Source organism: Lycium barbarum, chromosome 5 (genome assembly GCF_019175385.1).
Source record: "Lycium barbarum isolate Lr01 chromosome 5, ASM1917538v2, whole genome shotgun sequence".
NCBI classification, from domain to species: domain Eukaryota; kingdom Viridiplantae; phylum Streptophyta; class Magnoliopsida; order Solanales; family Solanaceae; genus Lycium; species Lycium barbarum.
In genome coordinates this window covers 17,535,694-17,543,012 of record NC_083341.1, presented here as the reverse complement: position 1 = coordinate 17,543,012, position 7,319 = coordinate 17,535,694, and the positions used below count along the sequence as shown (strand labels likewise).

Genomic DNA, 7,319 nt, shown 5'->3' with positions numbered 1-7,319 from the left:
TGTGATTTGTGTCTGGAGAACAAGCATTTTGATATTCTGGTATTTTGGTGTTTTGGATTTGCACTTTTTCTGATCTATGATATCGACGTACACGTTCTGAGTTTGGAAGATAAATGTTTTGGTAATCCGGATAATGTGCTTACTTCTGTACTTCTTGTTCCGATTATGGTTCTGTTTGTTGTATTTCATGCCTTACATGCTCAGTACATATTCCGTACTGACCCCCTTTCTTCGGGGGCTGCGTTTCATGCCGTGCAGGTACACCCAGATGATGTGAAGTTACTATAGGAGACGTTCCAGCAGAGTTGGCAAGCTCCATTTGCTCCTGGAGTGCTACCGAGTCAGAGTATATGTGTTATGGTTTCTGACCAATGCTAGAGACTTTGCAGACAGTGTCGTGGGTATTGGTTGTCGGTTCTGTGAGCGGCTCTATCAGCCGATGTGTCATTTTGTGTCATGATATAAGTTCTATATTATTACAGATTTTATTTGATTTGAAAGCGGCGAAAAAAAATATATTTCTGAAAATTGTACTATGCATTTCATCTTTATTTGATTTGAAAAGTCCAAAATATTATGTAATTAATATGAGTCAGCGGGTTCGCTCGGCTCCGAATAGGGGTCGGGTGCCCATCACACCCTAGTAAGGTTAGGGTGTGACATCTGAATCCTTGGCACAATTATCCCCACAGCAGCATTGTAATATTGCCAAATTTCTGCTGCAAATTCACCTGTTAGGAATAGATGTTGAACTGTCTCCTCCTGATGAGGGTTCAGACAACATCTACATCTAGATACAATGCTGATATTCATTCTCTTTAGTACATCATCCACTGGTACTTTGAACTTCCACAATCTCCAAAGGAAGAATGATATTTTGAATGGAACTCATTCGAACCACAACTTTGAAAAGTGAGCTGATGTTTGAGCCTTTTTCCTGAGCAAATTCCAAGCACTCCCTACAGTGAAATCTCCTGTAGTACTAGCCATCCACCAGGCTTTATCTTTCTCCTCTGAATGCTCCACTATACTCAACTCTTGTAGGATATGATCACACACATTACTTGGCAGTTTGTCATGCAATTTCTGTACATCCTAGCCTTCTACATTCATAAAGTGTGATACTTCTTCAATGCTGGTGTCAATCTGAAAATCTGGTGGTATTACCAAGGTTTACCTGTTTGATGTATGGGAGGATGGAGCAACTTTCCATGACGATCTTCTTACACCAACTTCTTCGTAGTAGATAGACCTTGGTGCATCAATGAGTTTACTCACTCTATCTGGGGGCATATCTACTGAGTTCATGTACTTGCTCGTCATAGATGAAAAAATGAGGTACTTCAAGTGTCTCTCTCACCAAGCTGAAGAGGGAGATGCACCATCAAATTTCTCGCCAAGGTTGGAAAAGACTACTTCAAGTGTCAATCTCACTAAACTGCAAGGATGAGGGGCACCATGTAATTGTCCTACGAACATCGTAAGAAAATTCGAGTCTCCAAGTTGTTTCTGCAAAAATGCTGGAAGGATGGTCACACCAAGTTTCTTCACCGATCACGTGGACGTCTTCTTGGTCTGATATCGAGACCATTTGTGCTCCTTCATAAACCTACAAAAAAAAAAATTGAAATCCACAATGACGACACCATAATGCTTCAGTGCAGGATGATGAACATTGTGTCATTGTACTTCTCCACCAAATTTTGAAGGATGAAACACTCCATGCCGCGAGAAGGGTGCTAGCTCCTTGTTTCTTCACTAAGTCAAAAGAAGAGGTTGTTAACACCAAAGGTTAAAGGACAATTCACTCTCCCGATCACAAATTGTCAGAAGATGACGTCACATGTGATTCTCCCGCCAAGTCGCAAGGATGAGATTCTCCATGAGCTTTCTCCCTAAAGTTGGAAAAGGCTACTCTAAGTATTCGCTTTCAATGCCGCAAGGAAGAAGGAAGTTCGCCGAAGTAAAACAAATCTCCTAAAGAAATATGCACTAAGTTGTCTCTCACCGAAGCCGAACAGAGTAATGCAACAAGTTTCATCAAAATCGAACGGATGAACACTCCAAGTAGTTCCGCACCAATCAACAATGGATGAACTTTGAAGGCCGTTGCTCTTTATGGCTTCAAGAGAGGGTGGTGACATTCCGTGCATCTTCTCGGTCTGATATCGAGACCATTTACACTCTTGTGCAAACCTACAAAGAAGAAAGAAAACGAAAAAAAAAAGAGTCCATGAATGCTGTCCCAAGTGACGAAGTGTCAGATTGTGTCACCAACTTTGAAAATTTATTCCAGCCAATTCAGAAGGAGTTTCATCTTGATTTTTGGATATGTCGTAGCCATCGATGTCTTCTTTATACAGAATCAATCCTCTTGTCATTCGTCTGCTCCTACGCTAAGATACGGATGTTTTGGTGAGACTACACGAAACTGTCTGAAGAACCGCCAGATTTGAATACCAACTTCGAAAATCAATTCCCGTCAATCCCCAAGGAGTTCGATGGTGATTTTTGGACATGTCGTAGTCCTACGAGTGAAGCATCTTCAGAATCAAGCCTATTGTCATTTGGGCGCTCCTACACCAAGATTCATACGTTTTGATGAGACTGCACGAAACTGTCAGAAGAAAATGCAGGTCTGGAGCTCAACTTTAAAAAATTGATTCCCGTCAATCTGGAAGGAGTTTTGCTTTGATTTTTGTATATGCCGTAGCCTTCGAAGTCTAGTTTCTATTGGTTCAAGCCTCTCGTGTTTCTGATGCTTCAACAACATGATACAAATTCTTTTCCATAGGCGTGCAAAACTGACTATTCTACACAGCAACTGCAACCATTAAAAAAAAAAAGTTACATGTCAAAAGAAATAAAACATGAAAGCCTACAGATTCAAAGTTAGAAATTTCATACAAACTTTGAAACATGAAAAGCAGCAACAACAGTGGAGCTATGGACACATTCAAACTAGCAAGCATGTCCGGCCTTCAAACTCGAAAGCCGGCGTTCTTGACTATCTCCAAGAGTTTGGTACAAATAAATCATGTCCAAAATTCTTCTTAAATAGACATGGTTATCAAGCTTAAATTGGAAGGGGATTTCTTTTCTCCAAATTTGAATTGGAGTGATTAAAGTCTTCAAGAAAATAAAAGAAAAAATGGATACTCGATTGGTGTTCAACAAGGAAATAAAATCAAAACGGATTACTCAAAAAGAGTAAAGGAAGGGCAATATTTTCTTCAATTCATGTGCATTAAATTGGTTCCTTACCAAGTTTGCAATGCAATGATTATGGCTCTATATGGAAACACTATGTGGAAGGATCTTCTTACCATATGAAGTTATAATATAACTTTGGTATTTGAATTCGTCTCCAAAATTGAAGGAAACTCTCAAGCCACATTCAAGAAAGTTACCGAAAACAAGTCTCAAGGAAATTTTGTACGAAGACATAAAAAAAAAATTTAAAAAAAAACGGGTGGTCTGCACGGGTACTTCAAGTCTCGTCTACAATTTCGGCAAGCCTACACCTCAACAAGTCTTGAAGTAGGGGGCATCTGTAGACATCAAAATTTTAATTGAATTAATCCATACAAAATTTGGATTAAATTCTAAGTTATTGACATGTTGACCAAGTCAAATTTTGGTTAATAAAGTCAGATTAATTATTTAAGTCAAAATTATACGACTTGAATAAAATCCAAATTGCATTTTGGTTAGTCCATTAAGTTGACAAGATAAGCCCAACCCATGTCCTTCAATCCCAAGGTCCGCTAGAATTACTTGGAGACCAAAATACCACCAAGCTCTAGCTCACACCTATATAAAGAGGTCACATATCCCATTTTAAGGACATCTTGAAAGTGGTACACCATCTTAACTAAAGGTAAAAGGAGAGCAACGACATCTACATAAGTCTTCTCCAAAGGTCTTCAACAAGAAGGAGAGTTCGAGAGACGTCTTCCCTCAAGAACAATCCAAAGTGCTGCTCAAAGTTCTTCCAAGATTCAACACATCAACAAAAATTGATCCTTCATTCGAGAAAGACGCTACATTGGCCCTTGAATCAAGGTGAACAACATGGAGATTAGAATCAAGGGATACATCCAGAGTTGTACTCACAAAATAATCAATAAAATGATTTTTTTCTCATATTTGTTTATGATTGCAGTTATTTATTTTCTGCTAGCAAAATTTATTGCGAACAATCCCTAATTTCTTCTATCTTTAATTCCCGTTTCTACTTGTGTTTGTGATTCCCTAGAGTTTCCCCGTTAGGAATCTTATCACAATGTGGTATTTTGTTCATACACCCAACATTTTTACCATTATCTCTTATATTTTCTGAATCGAAAATTTGATCTTGTCATTCCTTGCTAATGCACAATATAAAACTAGGAAACCTATAAAGAGCTAAATACATAATTTACTTACTTCAAAACAAAGTAGAAAGAAACTGAATATGAAGAAAAGTTCTTTACCTAAAACACAAGAGAGAAGGAAATGAAAGAAGTTGAAACATATAAAAAGAGAAATGCCAAAAACTAATTAGGCTGTACTCATTTGTTACTTTCTTATTATGGATAGCCACCATATGACACAAAATGAACAAACTTGCTCTTTAATTCCCACAACAATGGAGTGACTCATCCACTACCTAAACAAAAGAGACTACCAAAGTACATATTATTGATAATAATATCTGGTCAGCTTGACTTGCTTGTTGCCTCTAATTAAGATCATTAGAATATTTTGAAAGAATCTTTTGAAAAACTTAACTTGCAAGCGGAGAATGATGAATCTCACCCACTTTTTGTCTTAGAGATACATAAGTATTGAAAATCTTAAGAACCCGTAGGTTCCCAATTTTAAAGCAATTTCAGTCAAGATGATGGATCCTGCCGTAGGCGCCTACACATGAGCTTTCCACCTTTCCTTACGGGCTTTCCTACTTTAAATATCGTATTGAGAATCATGTCAAAATACACCAAAACCTGAGCCTAAGTTCTCTTTCTTCAAGAATCACCCCATCCACTACCTAAACAAAAGAGACTATCAAAGTACAAATTATGGTGACTATATTTCAATAAATTGGATTCTCCTACATTTGTATAACTACCATTTTTGGTATTGTACAAAAAGGGCCTCCCATTGTTTGGAATAAACAATATCTCCCCATTAGTATAATCTTCTTCCAAAGGCACAAACCCCACGATTTTAAACCAACGCCCCATATGAGACAAGTTGACACTAAACTCTTTTACCCAAAAAAGCTCATTCTTTTTGTTCCCTTCTTTTAGCACAAAAATATTCACATTTGAAAAATTTGCTGAAAATTGTGCTAACCCAAAAAACCCCTTTACTTCCACAAGTTGTTGTGGTTGATATATCAAAAGACTTTTCTGAGTAATACAACTGTCTTTTGGACAAGAAATTGTCCTAAATACCTCATTTTCCAAGTCTAAAGACAATTCTTTTCTCATTGTGTTCCATATCATAAACCAACCAATAAATAAAGCCATTCACACTCAAAGAAGCAATTTTACTTGTGTTATGATCAGCCCCTTTATATGAAGTCTTATGATTTTCAAGCACCCTCCAAGAATTTGGGACAAAGTTTCCATCTTTAAGAGTTATGATCTCATAACCAACTCTATTAGCATCATCTTTTTTTCCAAAAAAAATGAACAATCTTGAATTCATTGGAACATGGTATGTATCCTAATTCAAAACTATTCATGGGAATTGAAATAGGTGGAAATTCTTGATTTTGTTGAGTAGTTGGATTGTACAACCAAATGCTGTTTTTGGTCTTGTAACAAATCAAACAGTGGCTAAAAGAGAAATTATTGTGATGTTGAAACAAAACATCTAAAGAGAATTTCTTGTCAAGATTTGGAGTTGGATTTTTAAGGTTGTCAACTGTGGATATAGTAAGTGTTTTGGTAAAAGAGTTGGATCTTATAGATTCATCAATTAAAACAAGATGGAGATTTTTTATGGATTTTTGGTAATGGAGTGTCTTGAAATGAGGAATTGATATTGTATTGAGCCAATGTTTTGAAACAACTTTTAGTTGACATATATTTTTGGCAGGGAGTCTTGAGAGGATTTCTGCTAATATATCACAAGGAAGCATGTTTTTTCTTGTACCAATAAATTAAAAAGAATTTTTGGTGACACAAAAGTTGTGCTCGACGCTTTTTTTTCCTATTGCACTGCGCTAAGTGATATTTCCTTTTTTGTTGGATGACTACTATGAAAAAAGATGATGAATATTCCTAGTCAAGTTTGAATGGAGTTTTATTTACAATGAGACAGAAATTGAAGTATATAAAAGAAGCTAAATCTGGCCAGTTCTGATCTAGTTGGATATCTAAAACCTGTTATTTATAGAACTCATTCTCTATGTCAAAAGAAAACAGAAATATTGTTAAAAGAAGACCCGTCCTCCATTTCACCAGAGAAATATTAAAAGAAGAGTTGGCTTATTAATTTTGTAATAAAGATTTTTTTTTATTTGCAAAATCTAAAATTATGGGCCAAGTTTTAAATTTTAGAAAATTTGAAATTACAAATTTGAAGCAGAAATTCTATCTGTAAAATGAATTTGGGAATTGAAATAAAAATTTCAAGTTGAAATTAAAGTGCTATTAAATATGTGATAAATAAACACATATCTGAAATCAAAACTTGAAATCGTGATTGAAATCGCATATCCAAACGATACTGAGATGTAAAATTATTTAAAACCCGAAACGTCGAAATTAGTGCTGAAATCTCAGGTGATTGTAAAGTTAGGCATAACAAACTTTGTAAGGGATCTATAGTCTAATAATAATAATAGGGGATCAGTTTATCTTCAAGTTATACTACTTTTTCTTTTTCCATTTAGTCAATAAAAATAATGACTTTCGCAAAGATATATAACAAGAATTATATATATATATATATATATATGGTGTTAAGCTGATCAAACCGCATTTTAGTTTATCTATGTGTTTGGTGAATATAAAAAAAATAAATTTATAAGTCAAAGTTAGCAAAAAAGTATTAATTGGTTACTATCAACTTATGACATTTCAGCTTGCAAGCACTTTTAGTTTGACAAAACCTTTTATTATTTTATTCTTAACATTTTTTTTTAATCTTCAGAATATATTTTTCAAAACAAAATTCATAACTCTCTCTTCATTTCATTGTCATCATTCGTCCTTTTCACGTAAAATACTTTTGAATTTATATTCTTTTGTAAATAACTTTAAGGACACCTAATTACCAAACATACCGACTGTTTATTATTAGTTGAAACATTTTGTCCAAAC

The 7,319-nt window shown here is 35.3% G+C and overlaps 1 pseudogene; it reads right to left on the bottom strand.

Annotated features, from left to right (window-relative positions):
* Nucleotides 1-5,009: 5,009 nt before the first annotated feature.
* Nucleotides 5,010-6,133, bottom strand: LOC132639258 (putative F-box protein At3g52320; annotated as a pseudogene).
* Nucleotides 6,134-7,319: the final 1,186 nt, after the last annotated feature.